This window comes from Anser cygnoides, chromosome 9 (assembly GCF_040182565.1).
Source record: "Anser cygnoides isolate HZ-2024a breed goose chromosome 9, Taihu_goose_T2T_genome, whole genome shotgun sequence".
Classification (NCBI taxonomy): domain Eukaryota; kingdom Metazoa; phylum Chordata; class Aves; order Anseriformes; family Anatidae; genus Anser; species Anser cygnoides.
The window spans coordinates 10,891,739-10,917,900 of NC_089881.1; the positions used below are offsets into that span (position 1 = coordinate 10,891,739).

Sequence of the window (26,162 nt, forward strand, 5' to 3'; positions counted from 1 at the left end):
AATTTTGTCTAGGAAGGATGTGTGTCTCAAACTAAAGTTTGGGAATTGACCAAAAGAAAACAGTGGGAACAAGGAGAGAACAAGTTTTGCACATGACGCTTGTTTTTAATGGCTCCTAATTTTGGCAAGCCACCTTAACACTTGTAAGCTAAAATATTAACTTTAAAATAGCAAAAACACTCTCCCCCTCCTTCCTCCTCTTCCCCCAGTCCCTTTCTCACACATTTTTTCACTAATAGAAAGAGCAGAATAATCTAATTTGACGTTTTGGGATATATTCCCCGCAGGAACTGTAGAAATGCCACCTGCTACCTGCATGCTGGATTTGATCACAAATCAACAGCACCCAGTGCTGCACAAGATCTCTTGATATTTTAATGGCTATGAAATACCTGGCCACTAATGACAACACATCCTGAACTGCACGCATTTTTTAAATGCCAAATGCCACCTCGCTACTTGTATGTCTTAATGGCACCTCCTTAATTATATGAATACAAATAATTAATTATATTCAGTGCAAATGGCTCCAAAACCTTGCATTTGAGGCTTGGCTCCTCTGCGAGTGCAGAATTATTCCTGGGAAGGGCACTTAGTGGCTATGTGCCCCAGCTCCACGCCATTCAGCTGCCCAAGGGAGGAGTCTTGCTCGCTCACAACCTACTGACACCGCCTGCAGCCACTGCACCAACTGGGCAGGAGCAGCTCAAGCCTTCTGCTGAACCCAGGCACCTCTTGACATGCCACGAGCACCCAGGAAGGCTCTTCTGAGCACCTAAATTGTTGATTTGTTGCTTCACGTCCTGTTCTTTTAGGCACACCTGACCAGTAGCCACAAATATGGGGAGTGGGGGGAGAGAAAAAGTAAAATTTCACAGCTAAATACAGTGCCAAGACTGATGCTAGTACATCAGTGAATGTGACAGTAGGGAAAGACAGAAAATCGGCCAGTGTGGCCGTAAGAGACAGGAACTTGCTTCACTCGTATATTACGCTGCTGCTGCTTAAACCACCAGGTACTGGCCCTTGGCTGGCTGCTTTGCTCTCAAGGAACCAGAGGTTGAGTGGCTGGGTACTCACCTAACTCCCGTGGCAGGCTACGCAGCCAGCTGCAACGCCATCAAATGAGATCCCCACGCTGTGGTTTCTGCACCCTCGTTGGCCATGAAACATTTGAGCCTGCGCTGAAATAGACAAGTTTGTGCTATTTTGCTCAAGGAGCCACAACCTTTCTGCTCCTGGCTGCATGGCTGGAAGAAGATTGGGTACAGCTTCCAAGGGTTCAAACTAGGGAAAAAAAGAATGAATTTGGTATTATTGGTTTCAGCCCCAGTCTCAGATCCGGGAAACACCATTCCACCCTGAGCAAGCACAGTCCTCTCTGGAAGCAAAGAGATGTCAAACGATGTATTCAAGGGAGACACCAATTTCTGGGGCTGCAGCATCGATCTGAAGGGATGCTCCCACACAGCACATCCACCACTACATCTTTGGACTGCGCTGACTTTCCATCACCCCACTTCTCCGAGGACCTGGGAGAAGCCCCGAATGCACCTCCCAGTGCCCTAGGCTCTTCTGACACTGGGAGAGGAGCATCTCAACTGTCTTTGGGCCCAGCTGTATTATAAGCAGCGCCAGAACCATTCACAAGCCTTCAAAGTTTCCACATGCTTATGTGAGCAAATATTTGGACTGGAAGTGCTGTTAGTCATTATTTGCAGTTCATTTTCTCGTATTTGTTCTGTCTTCTAAATAATAAAAAAAGAGAAAGCCAAGATGACAGCTCACAGCATTCACATCCAGCAGCAGAAACAACACCTGTTTTTTTCGGCAAACACCTTGGTTACACAAAGGCAGCCTCTGCAGCTCCCTGGGTAGTGCTGCAGCACAAGCAGCCTGTGCCAGGCAGGGATTTGCCCCCTTGCTCGGATCCACCAGGACCCACAGCTCTGAAGGGTCCTGAGCATCCAGGGTGAAAACCCATGCTGTTGGCCTGACTTTGCTGATGCACAGAGGTTTTCTGGATTTACACCCCAGGGCACAGAAACAAGAATTATTTTCCCTGGGTTGTTTTTTTTTTTGGCCTCGCTGGGGTTTGGGGGCTTTCTTGCTTCGTTGCTATTTGGCACCTCATTTGGAGGCCTGATCGTGGCAACAGCTGTTACTCAAGCTCGGGGCTTAGCGCTATTAATCATGTCAGGAGGCAGCAGCATTACCTACAGCAGGACATAGTGCAGCTGGTGGCAGGCGTCTGCAGAACCAGCCCCTCGACATGTTTGCCAAGGGAGGGTTTCCACCTGCCTGTGTAAGTGCAAGGCTCCCTGGGCACAGAGGCATGAGAGAAGCTATTCAACAGCGGAGGAGCTCTGTGGCAGTGCTGGCATCCGAACTACTCAGGCATCTTCATCTCAAAAAGCACCCCTCCAAAACACCTACAAATTACAACTCCAACAGCCTGTTTCTCTGCGCCTCCGGCTGTGTTGAAAGCAATACGTCCCGAGACTGGGCAGCATCTACAGGCGAGCCAGCGCTTCAGTATAAGTAAGCTGCAAAGAAAGCATGGTGTTACTCCTTTTGGCAAAGGTAGTGACTGGGGGGAGCAGGGGAGCCAGGACGCAGGCCTGCATCTGGCACCTTCTGCACCAGAGTCATTACAGCCATCCTGGCACCTTACTTCCAACATGAGTGGCTAATTTCTGGTTGCTTCCACAGGAATGGCTTGTTTAGTCCCAGAAAAATCTAGACGGAAGACAGATTTGTGTCTAGCAAGCATTTCAATTCTAACAGAAGCCCCCGAGGCAGAACGACTCCCCAAAAGGCACCTGCTCCCTTGGACTTGAGCCCACTGGGAAGATCAGTGACATAGGTGGCTACAGCACAACCCTCCCAAATGCCACCAAAGCCCTCCACCTACAGGGAGACTTTCAGGGCTTTCTGTGGTCGCTTGTAGAGATGGAGAAAGGATCTCATTCTGAGGAAAGTGTAGGCTTACTGCAAATGCTCGTGCTGAGAACAAATGGGGCTTTCTGCGGAAATGACTTCAAACATCCTTATTGACAAGGAAAGGAGAATAATCCCAAACTGGTGGAAATACGTGGCCCAACAGAAATAAAGTTAATGTAACATGGCAATATCCCAACCAGCCTCTATTTACCAGATAGTCTCTCCTCTGAGTCATGCATTGATGTGACTATTAATAATGCACTGTTATAAAAATCCATCCTTGTAGGAGGAAGGATGCTGTCAAGACTCGAGCAATTTCTTGTTTTCAGTGAAATATGGGTAACATTTGTGTTGTGTTTTCAATCCCTCTTTTCAGGTTATTTTCCATTTCCACTTTAATAATAATCTTTAGGCCTAAAATAGCATCTTGCTTTTACAACCAGAGTGACCTTTTATGTTACGTGCTGATTAGCTGGAAACAAACAACTTGTTCAGTTTCAGGTTGACAACAGATACTGCTGCTTTCGCCTCAGTGGGTTTCACCAGATTAAGTTGGTCTCCACTGCTTCCAGTCTGCTGATGGGGAAACTGAGGCAGGGGGCAAGAAAATCACCTACTTGGCAATGTCGGCCAGCTAGGAAGGGGTCTGGGAGCAATGCTGGTGTGGTTGCACTGGTTAGGGGATGTTGTCCTTGGGAAGAAAATCTGAGAACCCTGAAGAGTGTAATTCACTTATCGGTATTTTGCAGAATTCCCACCCCTTGCAAAATAGCGAAAATTGTAGGGTTCTCCTGGAAAAGGGAGGCTTCTCTCTCACAGAGAATTGTTCTAGGATTACAAAAGTACCTGTTTCTTCCAAAAACCCACAGTTTGCCATTAATGGACTTTGGTACAGCACCAACAGGACATTTTTTCCTCAGGTTTCATACTTTGGTTCATGTACGATATTTCCTTTTCCAGCTGTCATAACAGTTCCTCTTAATTTTGTGCTTTCCAAGAGCATTTGAATTCAGTGGGGACTAAAGCACCAGGTAACACTTGCCTTTAATATTAATAGCTACTTTTTATTCTGGAGTTACCTGGGTTATTTTAGAGAAGAGATTCTCCATGGTAAAGCCCTCGTGCTTTGTTTCACAATGGACTCCTGGAATATTTCAATATTCCCATCTCCTTGGGCTGCCTCTTCTAAGAACCCATATTAACATTTCCCGAAATACTATTGGAATTATGTAGTAACTTCAGGCAGGCAGGATGATTTTCCTGGCCAGCTGTAATTAATGCCCTGATGATTTCCCCCCTAAAAGTCAAAGCAGTGCCACATGAAATGCCCAAACCTTTTGAAGAAGAAATACTCCATTCACCCAACACACGCTTCAGGGCTGATACACAGGGAGAAAAGCACGCTCAGCATTACATCTACAACCTTAGTCAGCCTGTTGCTTCTTAGATACCAACCCACGCCTACAGGGAGCTCAGATTTTCTTGATAGAGAGTTCAGGGCTATCCTTGAAGTAAATGATACCTGAACACGGCTCTTGCCTCTTCCGAGCTGCAGCCTAATGCTGGAGAGCAACACAGTAATGACACTGCTGTACTGGAGCAAACAGATGAACAGGTGACCTCGGCAGGATAAGCTGCTGCTCCCAAGAATTCAGAAATCTGTGAAATCAGAAAAGCAGGCATAGTAGCTTTAAAAAAAAAAAAAAGTTATTAAAATAATAATTAAATGCTGCATTCTCCGAAGGACAAGAGGCCAAGGAACAAGACACAGGGGTGACTCATGCTGGTAGAGCATGATGGCCATGTTGATCAGATCTTTAACCAGTTCTTGGTCTGCTCAGGATGCATTTTCCTGTAGGCATCCTGATTTAACCAACAAGGCTTGGACAGGCAGCTGCAGCTCTTTGCCCATGGGGCTCAGCTGTGGACCCTGAGCTGAGCAGCTGGGGCCCACAGGAGGTCCAAGCCCTCTGCACCCACATCCTGTGGCTCTTGGGGAGCGGAGGGCACTCCTCCATTATGAGAAGTGACCCAAGTTCTCTCAGTAAAGCCTTTCTCAGACACAAATGGATTTAATAGCAAACAAAATGGAAATTTCCAATCTGCTGTTGCCCATTGATGAAAGAAAATCCACCCCACCACACACCCCGAAACAGTTTTCCACCCCCTCAGCAAGCCCTTGGGCTGGAGACAGAGTAAAAAAGGACAGTTGGAGACAAACATCTATGTGGAATGCATGGGCTGCCTGAGATGGTTTTTAGGACTAACAGGGTGATCTCAGCAGCTGTGTGACTGCCAGACTCCCAGCCGTGCAGCGATACAAGGCATATTTGGAAGTTTTCCCACCTGTCATCCCCCCCAAGCTGCAGTCTCACCACTGCGCTTTTTCCTCTAGGTGTCCCCTACCTTGCTTGTAGAAGTATGATGTGAAGGTGAGGGAGCCCGCTCCTGGTACCCAGAAGGGCGAATTGAGCACCATACGCCAAGCTGGGGCGCATCCCTTGGACACAGCCACCCGGACACCATGAGAAAAACTGCACCAGGCTGCCCCTGCTCCTCCCTGCTTTACACTTAGCCTCCAGCATGAATTAGCAAAGTATGGATTTTTTGTTATTTAAACAAAAGTTCTGCAGTGAGTAAATAAGAAAGAACATCGTGCCAAGTGACCCTTGCATGCATTTTAACTCCAGGAACGTATCTGGAGTGAGTTAAGGAGCAGTCAGGTCAACATTTATGCCAGCAGGACTAAACCAGCAGTAACTTCTGATCAGGAGAGGGAGGTTGATGACACCGAGGAGCCAGCATCAGGGCAGAAACTGCTCAAACCAGATTAGCCGGCAGCAGGAGGGATTGCCTGCCTGCATGCCCAGCTCCAAGCAGCGCCCTAGCTCAGATGAGTATGTGCAGATCAGTGCTGCATCGTGGAACACGTACTCTTATCTCCTGGCATGCATCCCCTGACGAATCAGCCTGAGGTCCTGAGCAGCACCCACTTGCACAGCACTGGTGTTGCTGCTTTGAAGGGCTGCCAGAAAGCCCTGGAGGCCTCCACACCCCACAGCTATGGTTAGCTGTGGTGACACCAGCGGATGGAAGTCACCTTCAATGACTGGATGCAAGACAGCCTTTCAGGGTGCAGCTGCAATATCTTCTCAGCCTCATCTAGCTTTCCAAGCAGCAGGATCTAGCTTCTCATCTGCCTCTCCTTTGCAAACAGACCTATTCCTTTTTTCAAGCGAGAGCAAGAGCCACCAGAGCTAGCAGATGTCTATTTTCTTTCATGGTCAGCATTTCTCCAGGCTTAGGTCTCATCCTCTCTCAACATGACAGAACACGGCTGCCTCTCCTACTTCTCCACCTCCTCTGCAACAGCTTCATCCTGGCATCACGATTTCCTGCCAGCCTTGGGAAAAGCACCCTGTGTCCCCTAAGCCTCCTTTGAAGAGTGTGCCTGGAGGGACCTGAAGAGCTCCCAGGGACAAAGTGGTTTGTCCCACCTCAGCCTGTGGTCCTCCCGGCTGCTCCCAGTCCCACCCTGCAGCTGGAACGGAGCCGAGCCCACCCAGGAGCCAATTGCCTGCACTGATGCAAGTGTTAATTTTCACCTATGGTAAATGCTCCTTTGAATAATTTATTGGTTATTTATTCTGCCTGAGAGGAAGGTTGGACTGTGCATGTAAATGGAAACGCTCTGCAAAAGCTACAGAACAGTTTAACAATGATCAGTAGTTCTCAGCTGGACCAAGTTTTAAAGACTGACTGATGGAGAAGATCTGACACGTGGTGTTCATCTCAGGTCAGACAAGCTTCACCTACGCTGCTTTGCAGAGGGTTTTCCAAAGCATGCCTGACATGCATCCCCCGTCCCTGAATAACCTGACGTCAGCAGTGTCCCCTCCTCACCACCACACCCACAGAGCTGGAAAGGGCTTCTCCACCCTTCAACAGACAGCTGACTTGCACAACACTGAGGTTAAGGCATGCCAAGCCCTCTTTTCCCTCACCACAAGCTTGCGTGCCTCCCTGTTCTGAGCCAGGGCTGCTGCTCTCTGACTGTCATCATCTTCACACAGGGGACAGCCCGAGCACCGCCCTGAATAGGCAATGACAGGAGGGAAAGAAGGAGCAAGAGGCTAGAAGTGACATGAACCAGACACAGCTGCAGTGAAGGACCAGCAAGCTTGCCCATAGATGCTGTCACTGGAGAAGGTCCCCAGCTTTGTGGTATGATGAGAGCTAGGCAAATAAGCGCCTCCTCGATTTTCCAACCATTCCTGACAAAAATGAAAGCCCCCTCCAAACTTTGGTTCACTAAAAAACAGCAGTACTTTCTACTTCTTGAATAACTATATTTTAATGCTTTTTTGTTTACACAAAACTCCTGATATTATCAATCATTTGGCAGGACAGCGGGGAAGACAGGTCCCCAAAACAATCTGCCACTGATGATAATCATCTTTGTTACCCTGAAAGTAAGCTTTTTCAATCAAAGAAAGTTTTCTCCTTCTCTGGTTAAATCCTGCCAGCTCCACTCATGCTGACAATGCCAGCATGTACATCTGCAGCACAGATTTCTCTTGGGACTTTTGCAGAAAGCCAGAGTTGGGTGGGTTTGATCACTTTAAAAAATTGTTTGTTAAAGTTAATAGCATCTACTTTCCTCCCAGAATAATGTCTGCAGCAAAATGATCCTACTGGGGTCCATACGAAACAGCAGCACCATATAATTAACTGGGATACGGTAGAGATATTGGGGACTTTGGGTGATGATATTGCAGAACTGTTCTCTCATACAGACAAACAGATCACTACGTTGTAACAGGGAAGACACAAAGGATATTTATTATTATTGTCTTCAAGCAAAGCTTGGTTTAATACACAATAGTGGATGGAAAGCCACAAGTGAAATAAAAATCCTCTAATTCACATCCTCACTGTTAAAATTACAGATAAAACAGTGATCCTGCATGTACAGAAGCCCAACAAAATAGCAGGATAGATAAAAATAATATATATGTGGCTGAAATCCAAAGTACCTCAGACAAACCCTATTGGATGAAACAGTTTACCATGAAGGAGAGGGGGAGGCAGAATGAAGAGGCCACAGCAGAAGAGGATGAATGATTTTATGGGCTTTGATACTTAATGGTCCAACTGGAAATGATATGAAAGTCCCCGATTTTCAAGGTGACTGGTTCGAGCTGCCTCAAACATCAGCTGCCTCGAACATCAGTGGCCACTCTTGGAAGCCTCAGCTCGGCACTCTGAGGCTGTCCCCAGAGACCTGCTCAGCAAGAAGGCAGCCGGCCTCCGAATTTGGCCCCAACCCAAACTCTTTAGGCAACGGCTGATCTTGGCAAAGTTTCTGCTCTGTAGATTGAATTCAAAGAGCTCCTTCATGCTTCCCGACCTGGGATTAGAAACATTTTCATTCAAGAATTTAAAATTTATTACATTTTTACTCCCAGCTCTGGGGTATCTGGTGTATTTTTTCTAACAAGGTTCTTTTTCCCCTTTTAACCCAAGATAAATCCTATTTCCTTGGGTGTCATGAAGCCACAGGCATGATCAAAGCCCGTTCATACCTGCCAGGAGGACGTCTGTCTCACACTGTGATTGTCCGGGTGGTGCCCACATACTTGAATTATCGTCTTGAATCCAATAGTTATTAGTGACCGCTGTCATTTCTGTGCCTCTGACCTCCAGTGGTTTGTCCATCGCATCTGCCAGGGCTGGGGGAACAGGGACAGCCCAGCCACTTGCCACGATGCAGTCCCCGGCCCTGCTCTGACACCCGACATGTGCCAGGCCACAAAGGGTTCCCGCTTGGTCTCCTCACTCCCAAGCGACCCCTGCTCCTTTGAGGGGAAGCTGAGGCACAGCACAGACACCAACGGCCCCGGTTACAGCCCTGCTCTGGCCCACCACCAGCCAGCCTCTGCCACCGACAGGCTGCCTTCAGCACTAAGCAGGGCTTGGACCCGGCCCACCTTCTCCTCACGAGGGTCCACCACCGTGAGGCTGCCCCGTGCCTTCTCCTTACCGAGCAGCCTTCAGTTTTACACACCTCAAACCCTTGGGCGTCCAGGTATCCTTGAGCAAAGGACTCCTGGGCTGAACAAGCACAGCCAAAAGGCAAATAAAATCCAAGGTGGTGCAATGGAAGTCACTGGAAGAGCCCTCCAGACTCCTCCAGCGCCTGCAAGTGCTAATTGCCAGCAGTCCAATTACATTCATGTCTCCGATAGATTTAATTGCTGAGCTGCTGAAGGGAGAAGTGACCTATTATGGATCATTGTTTACAGCAAATTAGTTCAGAAATTCCCATCCTTCTGACTGTCATGCTCAGAGGGCAAACTCCCTCAGCTGTGCCAGCCAAGGGCTTCGCTGGCTCCAGCAAATGCAAGCTCATTCACAGGGAAGAGCTGAGCATCCAGGAACACAGCCTGGCTGCTCAACAAAAGAAAGATCTGAGATGAAAAGGGTCTGACACAGAAAGCAACAGCTCAGATGAAAAAAGTCTCCAAGGAAAGAAGCTACAGAGGCTCTCTCTGCAGCAGCTGCTGGGGGATGACACAGGCACACCTACAGCATCGCTCTGGTCAGACCTGAAGGCTCAGATCTGAGATTAAATGGAGCTGGTAGAGCAGTGGGCTGGGTGGAGGGCCCAGGTGAGGCTGCTCAGGGCTACTGAGGCCTTCAGAGCTCTGACAGCTTCAGAGAGAGGAAGTCTGCTTCTTGAGGGTTCCTAAAAGAGGAGGGAGAAGTCACGGATCTCCAGGCTGTTTAAACTCTAGAAGTAAACAAAAGGAATGCCTTTGCAGGATGCATATAGGGCTGGACTGAAAAGGTATTGAGAAGGATGCTTTTTTGTTTGTTTGTTTCAAACGTACATTTCTGATGGCTCTAAAACTCCTCTCCAAGTCAAGGCAGGTAGACTGAAGTTTTGGGCCAATGGTAGACGTCTCTGTCCTGCTGCTGAAGTCTCTTGGTGATGTAGCTCAGTGCAGTACTCCTACCGGAGCCCTTATAGTCTTTGAGAGACAGCCCCTTGGGATGCAGCAAGGTTGTGTGCTGCTCCCTGGGCTTTGTTGCTATTGTGCATGGATAAATACAACATCAGGACCACATTATCTGGACTGTTAGCTAGAGATAAAAAGAATTAAAGCAGGGGAACACAAGAAGCTTAAAAACAGGCCTGCCCTTGACTTGCACAATATATTTCAACAGACCCATAAAAAGATCAGGGAATTCACTCAAGCATGAATAGTTACAAGCATAAAAGAATGGCGGTATTATATTTATTATTAAAGCCCTTTTAAAGCCCCCTTATTGCAGATGGATTCTAAGCCTCTGGGGAAAGTCAGGGACAGGATATTTAGCAAAAAATGTTATTAAAAATAGAAATTGTTTCCCATGACTTAACCTTATTGCCTGGGGGGAAATCACTTAGGTGATGTTATTGGAGAGCATACAGCCAGGAGACTGATTGTTATGGAAGACTATGCAGAAGGTTTCTGGAATAGCTGCAGCATTTCTGCTTCCAGGAAAGCAAATTTACCTGTGAACCCCCCCAAAAATGCAGGAGACTTCTTCCTCAAGTCCACATGCCTTTAGCCATCCTATAGTTGCTTCTGCAGCTCTCATCTGCTGCCTGAAGGTGGTTCTGAGGATGGGAGTACTCTACACCACGTGTCGCAGTAAGTGGAGAGCAGACAGGGCCATCAGCTGCTCAAGATAAATGCAATTCATCACATCATCACCTGGCAATTTATCACAGAGATAACATTCACATGTGTCAAGTCCCCAGCCCCAGGATGCTCCAGTTCACTGTTCCTTCCTGGTCCAGAGGGACTTTGGACTGGTGGTGAAACAGGACGTGCAGGATGGTGCCATGGTTTGCTTGCTGCTCTAGTTCCAGCCTAATGTTACTAATAGAAAGCGCCTTTTTTTTTTTTTTCTGACTTTCCTTTAGAAACTGCAAAAAGGTTCAATTATGACAAATTGGCATTTTCTGTTGGAAAACCTCCTCTGCCCTATAGCCGTGGCCAAAGGCTCCTTGTCAAAGCAGTATCAAGTGTGACCCTCCCTTGCACAGATGGCCTTAAGTTCTTTGAGAAATATGGCTCCAGAGGCCACAGAAATGCCAGCGGGACTGCTGAGCTGATCAAGTTGTCTCCTGTCCTCCTCCTGGGATACATATCAAGCAAGATGGGCAGATATCAAACATTCATCACAAGCGCTTGTCCCTTCAACAGCTGACATTGGTGCAGCAAAACACTTTTTGATCACTTGAGCTTAATGTCACTGCAATCGTTGCCTAGAATGTAATTTTGTCTTAAAAAAAAAAAAAAAGAAAGAAGGGGAGGAGGATAAAAAATTAGACTCAAAGGTCTCCACGCTTTAAAAAAGCTGGCTCTGAAGTTTTGCAGCAAGCATCAGATCTCAGCAAATTCTGTAAACTCCCCCCCCACACCTCCCATATTTGGACATTTTCCTCCTGCCTAATGATATTCCATCCATTATATAACTTCACAGATACTAGAGATCAGTATTAGGGAGTTCAGCTTCATTATTAGTACAGTTATTGTCCTTTGGAGACTGAGCTAATGGCCATTTGTCTTCTTCAATACAATTAACAACAATCCTCGCCGGACACCATGTAGGTCACACTCGGTGACACACCGCTACACCCCCTCCTCCAGCAGGACATGACCCCATCTCTGCAGACAAGATCTGGCTCCTTTCTCGCCAGCTGCACGCTATACATTTTAGCAGTGCATCAGGAAATGGCGCACTAAATTATCCAAGAACTCAACTGGGCAGGGCTTGAGCCAAGAAAATCCATTTATTGATGGCCATTCCCCCTCTGAAGTGCTTGAGAAGGTTGACAAGACAGAAACGTGCCTTTCCTGGTCAGCCAAGATGGCTCTTCCTGAGGAGGATAAGGTCACATCTTCACAAAGGATGAAGGGTAGAAGCTGGAGGTCAGGGCCAGATGGAGGAAGAGTCGCAGCTTTTTTTTTTTTTTTTAAGAGAATGGAGCTTATAGCTGTGCACAGATTCATTGCTCAGGTATGTCAGTGTGACTCTTCTGCACAACTGCAGGCCACAATATATTTATTTCCCCCTTATCCTGGCCTCTGCTCCACAAATGCTCGTGCCACCAAGTTCAAGGAGCCTCATGTAGGAACTGTTCAATGCAAGCATGCTCCTCCGTGATGTTCCTGCCTTCCAGCATGTGAACAATCCTTCCACGTCTACAGAGCAATGGCTTGTCTTTGCAGCCTCAGCATGTTCCTGTTCCACTTCCAGCTCCATAGGGGCCAGCACCATTACCCAGAGGTCTGCAAGAGCGGCGCTGTGTGAGTTTTAGAGTGGTTTGGCCTCCCTTGGAGTCAGGTCTGGGACTCTTCAGCTCCATGTGGTCACTGGGACACAAGCCACTGACCTGAGGGGTTTTCATGGCTGGTGCCCAAAGCCTTACAAGCAGAGGGAGACACGGAGGAGCACCACGCAGAGCTCTCCATCAATGCTCTGCGAAGCCCTGCAGCGGCATGTGGCACACAGAGGTCGGAGGCCAGCCTGCTGTCATAAATAAGACACCCTCTGCTGCTGGCATGCGGCAGTTTCAATGGAAAGCATTAATTGCTGGCAAATCACGCTGGTAGCAATTCAGCCTGACAAATCCTTTATTAGATCAAAGCTTACACTGAAAAGGTGCGGGATCAGCTTGTAATTTATGGGCGCAGAGCATCATACTGGGAGCGAGCAGGAAAGGCACCAAGTCTCCTAATTACTCCACAGCAGTTATTCCCTCCACTTTCACCAGCTGGACAGTCAGCAAACCTCTCACAAGGAGAGCTACCGGTGCAGACGACAGCCAAGCCTCAGCACTGGGGTTTATATATGCTGGGGTCCAGAGCCCCCCTCTTAATCATGTGCTCCCTGTGCTGGGTGTGGGGAGTAAGGTGGAGGATCTGAGCTGAACACCAAACCCACCTGAGCTTCATGGCAGTGAGCCCCAGAGGTTTGAGACCCCCAGTATCAACAGCCCGTATCACACCCAGGGCAACACCGCCGGAACCAGGGCTCAGTGCTTTCTCCTACCTGAGGGCAGGCGGCGAAATGTCCATTTGGAAACTGTTGGAGAAGGGTGGCCACTTTTTTCCATTGCATACTCCATATAATAAAACCCCAAAAGCATGGGGCTGTAGATCTTTCCTTTGGGGTTTGTGCCCTGCCAGCAGGCAGCTTGATCACGAGGCTGGTCTCGGGACCCAGCGATGACACCAGTAGCCTGTGCTCAGCCTCCCCAGGGCTTGCTTCCTCCACTAAAAACCACCAGCATTCATTTTGTTAACATGTTTTCTGCTTTTAAAAAGCAAAATCCAGCCAGCTCATCTATTTATTTAGGGGCCAAGTGGAAGATCTCTGCTGTATCCAGCTAAGTGCATGCTTGCCTGACTAGCAGGGGTGCAAGGCACGCTCCTGGAGATGTAAGGACCTGCACTGAATGTGCCACAGGGCTGACCTTCAAAAAACACTCCTGAATGACAGGGACACCTTCACCTGAAAGGGCAGGGCTGGGGCTGGCCGGGCTGGCGGGGGGACACCAGCAGGAGCCCCTCCAGCTTCCCCTCCAGCTCCAGGATCCAGGGGGAAGGAGCAAGCACAGCCTTGCACCGCTGCGGCTGTAAGTAACAGTGATGGGATCACTGAGACGTAGCAAGATTTATCACTTTCTCCCGAAGAACGATTGCCTGCTTGGTGTCCTCAGTAAATAATGCTCTGCCTGCATCATCTGGGGACATCATTAACCCAGGAGACAGTGACACCGCTTAACCCCTCACAGGCTCACCCAGCTCCGTGCAGCTGCCTGGGATGTATGGTTACTCACGGACAAGGTGAGGGGGCACCGCCAAAACTCACACTTGGGAGGAGGGAACACAACGCAGCCATCCAATACCATGCAGGGGGCAATGCAGTACTCAAGGGCTCTTACGAGCAGCTCCGTCCTCCACCTGTAGCTGCTGTGGTGCTAGCAGGAACCTATGGTAGGTCCGGGCTACTTGGGCCACTTCGGCTTCAGTAAGGTCCTCGGGGTAGGGAGTCACACAGACCTCAGCCGCCGGGCACATCAGGCTGTCCCCCAGCTCCGGGTGCCTCTGCTAGAGGGGGTCTGGACCAGAGGTGCCTTCCAACCCCAACTGCATCTTAGTGGCCCTTCTCTGATCCTTTGCCAGAGAGAGCTTCGTACTGTCAGCATCTGCTGCAGCCAGGCTTCCCGCTGACGCTGACCCGTAAGCCGAGCAGCCAGTGCAGGGAAATTGGGCGTGGGTGAGGAACTTGCTGCATGGACACAGTCCAAGCTGGTGGGGAGTTGTCACACACTCATTTGAGTAAGAAAAAGTTGTACAAAAGCTTGCTAGTTAAAGAAGTGCTGTAGGAAAGGCTTGCAGGAGCACGGCAGAGGGGTTCTGATGCTCCCAGGAGGTGGGGGGGTCCGGGCAGAGCCCAAAGCTTGGGGGGACAAGCAGGGGACAGGAGCCAGCCTGGCTGCACACGCCAGCCCTCTTGGTTTCAGGCTGATAGGGAAAAACCACAGTTATTTTTCCTCAGAGCCTTGTTCAGGCTGGTTCACAACCAATTACTCGCAGTCTCTCCAGGAGGTGCCTTTTTGCAAACCACATCTTTCCAGCTTGCAGTATTAGGGGCCAGCATAAAGACCTGTTTTTTCCTAGGAGTCAGTGACATTTTAATCAACTCTTCTGGATGGAGTTGCACATTTAAATGTTATGCTGTTTCCTTCAGATTTCCCCAGGCATTTCATGGTTTCAACATGGTTTCACTGTTTTCCATGTCCCTCCAGTTCCAGACCTCATTTCAAACCAGCCTTTACAACTGAGCTGCTCCAAGCTGATGAACACTGTGAGAGCCCGCGGTCTTTAGCTCGGTGTTTAAATTGTTCCCCACCTCTGGGAGGAGCAGGGGTCGAGCCCATTCCCTCCTCTCCCCTCCTCTGCGAAGGGTGGGGAGCTGTCGGCAGCTTCTCGGTTTATTACCCGTGCTCTGTACATCCATACCTTCCACATGTGTTCGGCAGTGAAGTATGCCCGCTGCCAGCTGCTCCCCGACTTGCTGCTTTCCCTGTCACACTGGCTGTTGGCGGTGCCATTTGTCTCCAGCCTCCTCTGGACGGCACATCCCCACGGCACGCGGTTCTGCCGCGGCCGGGTCCCTGCCCTTGCCCCACGCAGCCCCATCCTCGCTGGATCGGAGCAGATGGACCTAGCGTGAAAATCCTTTCAGAGTAGAGAGCAGCAGATGCTAAATATTCATGCAGCTACTGGTTCGCAGCACAGGGCTACGTATGCAGGAGGTATTCAGGCTCCATCGACCTCTGGACGAGCGTCCCATCCTCAGCAGCTCTGGGTCTGAGGCAGAAGCACCCCAAATAAGCAGTGCTGGCGCACACATCGGCAGGAACCGCTGTAACCAAACATGCACTTACGAGCCTTGCAGCCACAGCAGGACATACATTAATCCTTTCTGACGACCACCTATCCACACCCCAACTTCTCCTTGCTACAGACCCGTAGTCATCCCTTTCCATGCCCCGGACGCCTGGCATACCCCAGGCAGACTGCCTGATGCTCAGTAATTCCTCTTCTTCCCCATCGAGATCGCTTCACTGCCTTAAGCTCTACTCTAAGGGACCTGGGAAGCAGCTTAAGCCCTGGTGCGTGACTCAGTCCTCCCCCTTAGCTCTTAGCAAGGGAAGCGTGAGTCTCTCCGCGACCTCCAGCAAGGTCTCTTGCGTGGTCCTGCAGTGCCACAGCTCACTGCAGCAAAGAGCATCCCAGGCTTTCTGCCCCTGTGCGACGCTACCTTGCTGCCACCTATGGTTTGCCAAGGCTGGGGCTGTGCTGAAAGCCCTCGTCAAGACTGCTGGGGCACTGCTCCTCCGGGAAGCACTCGAGCTGCAAGGAAGAGTTCCCAGAGCTGGGCTCAAGGTGCGCGGGGCCCAGCACCAGGAGGTGCAGCCCAGCGGGCTGTCCTGCAGCCCGGCCGAGCAGAGAGGTTCCACACTTGCCAAATCTTTTTGCTCTGAGCCCATCAAGCAACCCTCCTGTGAAGTCTGGGGCACAGCCACTGCAAAGGTGCCAGGGAGGCTCGCTGAAGAGCTTGCAAACAGGCTTGGACTGTACTTCCAAAGCTCCCATGGTTTGCTTTGTAAGAAAAATCCCTCCCATGTGCTACTATAAGCATCTTGCCGGCTGCGGCATTGCCCCTGTTCCCCTGGTGGGTGCCCAGTGAGACTAGGTGGACAGACATGGTGACAGCAGAGTAGCTTTTGGGAAAGACAGACTCCTGGAAGAGAGAGGGTGTTGGAAGCCTTTTCTCCCCCTCCTTCCTCTGGACAAGACGGAGCGATCACTTCATGCCGCTTGATTTCCTGGGCTGCTTCCACCACCCTCAGCCACGGAGAGCTGCTACGGCCACACTGCCACTCCTCCACCTCACCCTCTGCAGTGCCCAGCCTCATTTATCGGCCTGAAACCAGGCACGCTCCCTGCACAGCTGCCATATCCCTGGACAGGACCGGGAGCCCCCGCCTCCCACAGCACCTCACATCTCACCATTAACAGCCACGGCCACAAGGGTGGCATTTCAAAGCCTCCATTTATTGTCCCCCGTCCTGCAGCCTCCCCAGGCACCACCACCCAGCGGTTTTTCTGATCCAATTTATCATCGGGTCGTTTCGCCCAAGTCAGCAGAAGCCCCTCTCTCTGCTCAGGTTACTGACGGATCGATCCACGTCGAGGCCTCCGAGTTTCGATTCCCCTCTTGACTCGGCGAGAGGAGGGGAAGGGGAGGGCAGAGCCCAGGGGACCGGCAAGGGACAGGGGCGGCGGGTCGGTGCCGCAAGGGCAGCACCTGCCAGCTCCTGCACCCCTCGGGAGCAGCCTCCCATCGCCTGCGTGCTGCCAACACGCGATGTGCTGCGCTGCTGGAGGCACCCGCCTTCCTCAGCCCCCGGCACGCTCCGCGTGAGGATGCTCAGGTTTGGCACCGCAGCATCTGTCGTTGCACGGAAAACCTGGGGGGTACTTACTGGGATTTAACAGTCCGGCCCTATAATGAGGACTTTTAGCACTTCTTCCTTTTGGGAGTGGGGCGCAGAAACGTGCTAGGCATTTCTGATAGGGAAAACACCTGGGGGTCGCAGCCCAGCAGTTTTCACACTCGGGGTCCTTAATGGATTTCTCCCCACCCCTTCATCCTCTGGTACATGTGGTTGGTCCAGGCTCTATTTTCTCAACCCACAAGCGTTTGCTGAATTTTCAGTTAGGTACAAAACCTCTTAAGGAGTAAGACAAAGCTCCCAGAAGTGGTTTTATAGCATCCAAGGCACAAAGCCCTCCTCCTCAAAAGCACTCCCCTGACAAATACTCATTCCCTGGCTGCCCAAGAGCATTTTCAAACCAAAGCCTCAGCTGTGAGAGGCGACCTGGAGAGAAGGCTGGCCTTCTGCCCCACTTTGCTGTTCTCCTTGGAGAAGACCTTCAAGGAAACTAAAGGGAAATCTCTGTTTGCTTCCCCTGCCCGCCATGAAAAGCTCTTAACTGTTGTGGTGGTGGCTACTACATAGCTGGGAAAGCTTTCAGTATCCTTACCAAGGGGGCAAAAGAACCGGCCCTAGCAGGGTCTCCCGGCTTTGTCCCCCAGCTTTAGGGACGTGCTACTCCCCTCCAAATGAGAACGGCAGGAGCGAAGTGGCAGCACGGGGACAAAAGCTAAAGCAATGACATTGGAAGGACCGGGACAGACTGCATCAGACCCATGCCAGAACTGCCACCTATCAGCAAAATCCGTTGAGATAAAGAGTTTCAGTTATGCATTGTCATGGTGTATTAAATAAAGGTGTCTGCCCTCGAGCCCTCACTCCTCAAGCCCTTCACCCCGCTCCCCCTGGGAGGGGTGGGTGTGCATCATTAGGATGGCACGCCAGCCTCAGACCCGGGGGGTCACGCTACCCGGAGCTGGTGAGCTCAGCACAGTATAACCAACTCTGCTGAGATGCATCAGAGTGACAGTTAAGGTCTTTGCCCTTTCCATTAGCTTTATTTTAATTTGAAGCCGCGCTGTTCATTACTTCCATTACATCCCGCCTCGGCTGGCCGGCACGATGCCTTACTTTGCTGCTGACTTTGGGCAAGAGCCTGAGGCTCCAGTCCCTGGGGTCCCAGCTGCACTGCCAGGGGGACAGCCTGGCCAGCAGTGCCACCTGGGCACTGCTTTCTGCAGGTGCAGGTGCCTCGGGTCTGCCAGGACACTGCTCCTCTCCCTCTCCATGCCCGGATCTGCAGCAGGAGGCTGCGCGTCTTGGCAGACGGGGGGATAAGTCCATTCCTTTCCCACTCCCTTGTTGCATTTACTAAATGACAGAGCCTGCGTGATGTGGGCAGTCAGGAGTCGAGCTGTTTTTGCCCCAGACAAGTTTCAAAGCTTCCCAAAGTCGCTGGAAAACCAGAGGAGCACACACAAGCCCCAGCCAGCTTTCCTCCCTGTGTCTCACCCCTGGCATAAGCTCTGAGCCAGCAGGGGCTGCAGGCAGCCTCGTGTCCCTGCTGGGATTATCAGACAAGGCACTGCACTTCTCCTCGTGGGGTGGATGCGTGGTTCTGGGGGCTGCCTGCGTGATTTCCTGGGGTGACGGCTCTCTCCCCATACCCCCCCCCAACAGGGGTGCTGGCAGAGAGCTGGGGATGCAGGTATCGCGAGCCGGGCTCCAACACGGCACCACGAAAATGAGGAGGGAGCTTGTAACTGAGTCTGACACCGGCTTCAAGACAGGTTGATCTAAGGAAGACTTTCTGCTTTTCTTTGATGTAAAAGGAGGAAGCCGTGAAATATAATCTTCCCTTGATAAAAAATGCTAGTCTGCAGCTCCTGCCATCTCTAGTCCATATATTTACACAGATCCTTGAACAGAGACAGAGCAATTTGCTGTAATGAGCATTCAGGAAACCGAAGCAGCAGCTTTCCTCACAGAGGGCACATCAACATGCCCCAGGCATCAGCCGAGGCCCATTGCCTTGGACTTCCACTCCTACAGGACCCAAAGGAGCCAAAGAAATGCAGGAGGCTTGCTAGCCTACAGCAGCTACAGCGGAATAAAGCAGCGAGGAGGGAGAGGTCTTTCCAGCACGACAAGAGCCTTTGATTCCTGCGAGCGTGGCTCAGCCGCTGAGGTATCTGCACAAGGCAGGCGTGGAAGGCTATCGGTGTCTGGGAGCCCTGTCAGCCCAGAAAATCCCCATTTCGCTGCTGTCTGCAGCACAGCGGGAGAATTCAGCTCCCCATCCCATACTGCTCCCCGCCACCACCGGCCGGCAAAGGGGGGGCACGGCGGGTCAGGGGGAGCAGACCCCCAAGGCATTCCCTTGAGCCCTGCCAAACAGGGAAGACCACAGAGCGCTTAAAAAGTAAAACTGGAGTCGAAACAAAAAGCAGGATGCTCACCAGTGGCATGCTGCTAGAGCTGCGGGACATGCAGACCTGAGGCAGTGCCCGGTGGTTTCTGGCCTGGCTCTGCACGTCGACCCCTGGTGCCTGGGGCCTGAGCACTGCCCTGGTTTTGGACATCCCGGTGGGGTGTGCGGTTGTCCCAAGCATGCCCAGAGCCAGAGCAGCCGCTGGGCCCTGCAGGAGGCTGGGCAGGGAGGAGAGCCACCACAGCTCGGCAGCGAGGAGGCTCACAGGGCTGTTCTGAGCTGAGCTCACCGGGGAATCTGTAAGTCAATGCATGTGTCCGCCTGGATCGGCCGTGGAAAGCAACCTGTTTCAGCAAAACTTGCAGCAACTTTTGGGGTGAGACCAGTTATACTGAAGCAGTTGACAATTAAAGAGCATTCTCAAGCAACCTTTTCCATCAGCATTGCTTTTCAGGCCCCCCGTTCAGGCACGTGGGGCACATGCTCCCCAGGAGGTTACACGGTACCTCGTGGAGCAAACACACAGGTTCCTTCCCCGTCCCACCAACGCCGCACTTCAAGTACAGGCGCCCAGCCAGGGAAGTCGAAAGCAGTAAAACAGCTTCTGAAATCATGCAGATAACGAGAAAATCCTCGCAGTCAATGTTAAAAGGTTTTGTTTTGCAGTAAACTACACGTTTTTGTTTTGGTTTAGTATTAGCTTATTTATATATTGTTAGTGCAATTTGTTGAAGCTGTTCCCTTGCTTGCAAAAGCCTGGGTTTAGCAAATATTGGCTGGTTAACTATGTTGTTACTTAGCAACCCTAATTGGATTTCAAATTGGAGATTTTGTTTTGGAAATATTACCTGTATCACTTAGCACTGTGGAATAAGTTCCTACCTCCATCGTGCAGATAAACCCAATCAGCATTCCTCAGTTCACGGAGGCTTGGCCTTGTTTACCCGCCTCCCCGCCACGAACCGACACCGACACCCCACCGCAGACGGCTCCAGGGCACAAAGCTGGGGCTCAGCTGCAGCTCCCGGGCTGCCGGCAGCGGGTGGGCGCAGGTCCCGGCTCAGGGTGCTCGGGGCAAGAAGGAGAGAGCTGAACTGGGTACTCGCCGCATCCCGCCAGCCTCCACGCCGAGCTCTCCACGCCTGCGGAGCTTTGTTTCGGGTGCGAGGGGAAGGCGGCTGACGTTGTGCCATTTAGTGGTACCAACCGGCCAAGCCAAGCATTAAGCCGATTACAGCCTACAAACCTCTGCACAGCAGGGCGACGCTCCGGCTTCAGCCACGGGCCAGCGGCTGCAGGGACCGGCAGGGACTGAGCATTGATCGGTGCCCGGGGGCCCGCCACAGCTCCTATGGTCCCCAAAGAAGAGCTGAGAAAGGTGGGAAAAGAGCACGGGAAGCACAGCAGGGAGCTGGGCCCTGCAGGAGCCGGGCGATGGTGCTCTTGGTTCAGCCAAGGCGCTGGCGGTATTTTGAAGGCCGGGAGGCAGGCGGGGCATTTTTAGGATGTGCCGTTGCAGGAAGGATTCATTCTGCCCAAAAGGCTTCCTGCAAAGCCCCGTAATTGTTTAGCTCCTTCCCCTGCTGCCTACCTGCAGAGATAAGGGGAGATGCTGAGGTCCTCGTGCAGCACAGCACAGCAATTACAGCCTGCGAACCGGGCTTGCAATGTTCCTCAGCTGTTCATCCCCATTCCGAGGAGGGACGGAGCAGTATTTTCCCCATGGGAAAGACCCTGGAGAGCCTGGGGGTGCAGAGGTACAGTGAGGCAAGGTGCTCAGGCCCACGTGATGGGGTGAGGCCAGTCCCATCGTGGCAGAGCTGCTGCTGGGCAGTGGGTCTTGCAAACGCATCCTAGCGAGGTTCATGCACCTCCTTCCTATCAAGGGCTCCGGGACCAAAGCACAAGCTTTGGCAACATCTGTGTGGCCAGACTCAATTGTAAGCAGATGGGTTTGACCCCTAACCACAGGTGGGTTTTCCCAGCAGAGAAAAAGTGGGGTGACAGATTTTCTGGACCCTGCCCCAAAAGAGGAGAGTACTTCTCCCCGTGGTAACTCCACACACCCTTAAGACTAACCCAGGGTACAGCAGGACCTTCCTGCTCCTGCTTGGGCTCCTCCTGCACAGTGAAAAGGCCCTTTCCAGGAGCTTCAGCGAGAGACTTGGAAGCAGGGGAAGATCGAATGAGAGGAGAAACAAAATCATTTCCAGAGTGCTCTCACCTGGAGCCAAGACACGAGCGTGCCACGGACAGGGTAGGAGCGGTGTTGAGCACGCTGTAAGCGAGGGCTGGCTCTGTCGGGTGGAACCGGACCACATATTCAGAGGGGAAACGAGCAGGAAAAAGCAGCAACATTCTGCTGAAAATGTAAATGAAAGTAGATTTATTTTGTCTTTGTTCAAATTCTCCCGAGACGGTGTTGACTTATGTGTTAGAAAACCAAACCCTGCAACTAGGGATTGTTGTACTAAACCTGCCACCTCCCCCCGAGCCCTCCAGCAAGCAGAAATCTGATGGAAGCTGCTGATTTCTTCTTGGCTCCAGCCCCTATTTGTTTGTCAGGTTCCAGATGCATTTTACAGCGGTTGAGGGGTTTTTTGTTGTTGTTGCTGGATGATTTTATAAAATCAAACGTTGAAGGAGAACAGATCTGAAAGCGAAAACATTTCTCCAATAAAACTCCGGTTTCTACCAAAAATTGTCGGGGAGTTTTCAACCAGGATTAAGCTACAATTACACGGGATCTATCTTAGCTGTGAATTAAACAGTGTGCTGAATGAATAGAGATGTTGTTGTGTTCTGTTTGAACACCCACAGCCCCAAGAACATCCTTTATCTCACAACGCGCGCTAGTTTTACCATATATTATTACTTCAAAACCAGTGCTCTGTTGCAGCTGGGGCTGCTGCGCCGCCTGCTATCTGCCAGTCGATCTTCCCTCGCTAAGCCCGTCAGCGTACCTAGACAGCTACTATTTTAAGATCTTAAAATGATATGAAAAAGAAAGCGTTAAGGAGAACGAGCGAGGCTCCCTGCATAAACTCTGCCTTTACAGCCCTATCAGCATTCAGCTCGCTTCCCAAATGACCCTGATCGGCAACAATGTTCTGTATATTCCCACAATTAAACAACATTTGAACTTGTGTTAATAGCAATAGAACAATTATCTGAAAGAGCCATCCACCGAGTAAGCAAGCTGTATCATCAAGAGTCAATCCTGGAGCAAATAAAGAGGGTAAAGGAGTGAAATCTTCAATATAAGGAATAAAGATTCTGTATTCCACCAGTGGCACCGTAAAACCGGCACACGAACGATGCATTGAATGTCAGAAGCAAATATCTCCTGAAATACAAGCAGCATTTGGTTGCTTAATTGTAAACCTTACTGTTTCCACTGGAGAAAAAAATCTTTAGTATTCTGAGACTGTAAAGAGACATTTGCCTGGTCCTGGTATCAAAAATATTCTGATTACGTTAGAGCTTTGTGTGGGAAATGCAGAAGCAGCACAACAGACTGTAATAATGTGGGGGGGGAGGGGGGCAGTGGAAGGCTTTTAAGGGCCTGAATTTATTCTAAGAGCTTAATGAGAGAGACACTCGTCATGTTTCTGGAAAATTTAGAAAGAAATGAGTAGGGGGCTAACTCAACAGGAAACTTCCCCTGGCAGCTTCTCTTGTGTTTCTCATTGAACAAAAATCTTCCATACTGATGGGAGGGGAAAAAAAGAAACTTATTTTTCCAGCATTAAAAAAAGAAAAGCAGGAGAAGCTTACCTTCTCCCATATTTTTCCTGTTTTTCCCCATTTCCCCTATGCCAATGACATGAAAAATGTTTTCCTCCTGAGAGTGGAGGAGCAGAACCTGGCTCTGAAAAGGAACCACGATTTGACCAAGCTGACAAAGGCGCCGTAGGCACGGATCCCTTGCAGAAATAATAATAACGCCAGAAAACTTTTGACCGGACCCTTTGAATTAGGCAAGTTGTGCTCGATGAGAGCCCCTGCAGCTCCATCCCTTTGGGTCCTGGAGGTGCTGCGCTGCATACCCAGCCGGGGTGTCTGTCTTGGGCACGGTGTGGGGGGGGGGCTTTTCTTATTGCATTTCTCACCTTTTCTTCTAATAAAGCTCATTGCTCATTCCCAGCTGGAAGAAGACATAATAAAAATGATGGGAGGAAATTGAAGGCTAGCTGGGGTTAAGAGAGACAATAACAGAACTGCTTTTACAGGGTAATCTGCCATCCTTTGGTAGCTAGAGCTAAAGAGGGTTTCGAAATCAGCAAGAGAATTAAAAATATTGAGATCAGCTAAAACATTCCTTTCCTTTGCACATCAAAGAGGATATCCACAGGGACAGATTTGCTGCTATAGAGTCATTTCCACCATTTTTTACGATAAAAAATGAAAGAGTTTGGTGCTTTTTTTTTTCCTCTCCGCCTCCCTCCTTTAGCAGAAAATCATTGTACAGGGCAAAATCTCCTTTCTGTGCTCCCTAAAAAAGCCTCCATCTGACGTGAGCAGTGATGCCAGTTAAAATACGGGGTCTCTCACCCTGGTGCCGGGTCCACCCTCCTTCTAGGTTGGAAGAAATCCTTTTTGGGTTGAAATCCCTGAAAGCCATGCAGGAAAATCTGCACACAACAGGTCAGTGAGAATGAGAGAGGGCTTGTCCCTGCGTGTAGAATAGAGGATGTGTTAATAAACTGGATAACACTAAATACATCTCCCCCATAAGTAAAGCAGTCCCCTTCCTTCGAACCAGTCTGAATCTATCAGTTTTACTTTTTCTTCCTGAAAAGCAGGTTTTGTTTCCCTGGGACATGCAATCATCAGGCCCTTCCCTTGGAGGAGTGGAAGTTTTGGGGCTCAGGGCTGCTGTTGGGCTCAGCAACCCCCATTTCTGCTGCCAAACAGCAAAATTCCTCCGAAACCCGTGTCAGGAAGCCATGAGCGCTCCTCTTGGCTGCTCTCCATCAGCCCTTCCCTAGCGCGTGACTTTACCCTCTGCTTTCTCTGTTTCTTTCCTGTCCTGCTTCTCATCTCCTGCTTTTTCGGATTTGGGGAGCCGTCAGCTCTGCTGCTGACGCTGCGAGCGGCATGGCACACGGCACGGTGCACGGCACGGCACGGCACGGCGCGCAGGCGGTGGGCGCACCGAGCCATCCAGATGCTGGTGCAGCTGCGGCGGGGATGCAGGAACCCGTGCGACTCGGTGGCCTCCAAAAGAGCCCCGCAGCACGTCCCATACCCATATAAAAGAGGAGCTGAGCGCGGACACCACGCGCTGATATAAAACAGACAGCCCCTGTGCGCTGGTTGGAATTGGCGCTCATAAACACATTGCCTCTGTGCGGCACAGCTGCCCCCACTCTCTTTATCTCCCTGCCCCCCAAATAACACCCACAGGCGCCCTTCTTGCCGAGCCTGGTGACCGCAGCAGCCCGAACGTGGTCTCGGAGCATCTGGATGAGGCTCAGGAGCCAGCAGCTCCTCAAGTATGAAGCAGGAGGCAGCCGGAGGTCGCAGGGGCAACTGAGGGCTTGGCTCCTGGGCCACACCGCTCCAAAGCGGGCTGGGGTGGCGAGGGACCATGGCTGGACGTGGGGCGGGCTCCTTGCTCCCCTGGCTCTACCCAAGGCCAAGGGAATGACTCAGGGACGTGCCCGCCTCGAGACACCAGGAGCCCAGCCAGGAGCCCTGCCAGGGCCGTGCCCAGCCTGCAGAGCCCCTCGAGGAAGCTGACACCCGAAGGCACTGGGCCAAGCCGTTTCTCCCCAGACCCTTTTGCGCTCGCTGTTTCCGTCGTCATCCCCCCTCCATCCCCTGCACGCAGAGCACGGCCGCCGCTTCTGTTTTAGCATCCCCAGGGACAGCTCTGCACCAATTCTGCAGCCGTCACCGACGGAGACGCTAATTAAATTGTTCGGAAATCCAATAAAAATGCTTTACGAGAGTGTCTGTCATTGGCAAAGGTTTAGGGAAGAAAATTAGGCTTCTCCACAAGCAGAAAAAAGTCCTTCCTCTCTCATTAGACCCTTTGTAAGCGGCTCTCGGGCGGAGTTTCCCAGTGCGGGGCTAATGGGGAAGGCAGGGGGCTTGGTTGGCGAGTGTCACTGACACAACCAACTACCACGATAAAAAGCAATAGGTAAAAATGCATTTTTAGGATGGTAACACCATGATGTCCCAGCTGACATCAAGGCACTGCCGTGCCCTTGTCCCAGGGTACGGGCACTGACCTGCTACCACCCCGCAGGGCTCCCCCCGCTCCCGGCGGGCACAGCAGAAGCTCCCCAGCCCTCCTGTAGCTGGTCCCTGGCCACAAGGATGCTGCGTGCACCCCTCGTTTTCCACCCTTCGTTCCCCAAAGGACATAAAAAGTGAAGGAGTGTCTCTGACGACATCCATCGCCAGGACATGCTCAGGTCTGGCCCTCGGCATTTGCTGAAAATGCTCGCAAGTGAAATTACCTACTGCCTGGGGGGGGATTTCTGGGCCGCGTGGGGAGGTTTAAGAAAAGCAAATATCATGAGGCTTATGATGTAAATACTAAGAGCGGGCTAAATGCTCTGCAATTGCTCTTAATTATGCAAATATGGAAGAGGAGTTGTACAGGAGCCCGCTTTCCACCCAGAACAGGGAATAATTGTGCAGAAGCAACCGTAAGCATGAAACCCGTTTGCAGCGCGAAGGCGAAAAGCGTAAATCCACAAA

At 50.9% G+C, this 26,162-nt stretch overlaps 1 protein-coding gene across 10 annotated transcripts in view; it reads right to left on the bottom strand.

Moving 5' to 3' along the window:
- The window catches only part of LOC125184459 (nucleolar protein 58-like), a 55,198-nt gene that overhangs the window by 15,032 nt on the left and 14,004 nt on the right, over positions 1 to 26,162 (bottom strand). For all 10 annotated transcript variants that reach the window (XM_067002214.1, XM_067002215.1, XM_067002209.1 and 7 more), the window contains exons 2-3: positions 4,466 to 4,602; positions 1,081 to 1,184 (exon numbers count right to left, since the gene is read on the bottom strand). The gene's annotated coding sequence lies outside the window, so the exon portion shown is untranslated. The remainder of the gene's footprint in view (positions 1 to 1,080; positions 1,185 to 4,465; positions 4,603 to 26,162) is intronic.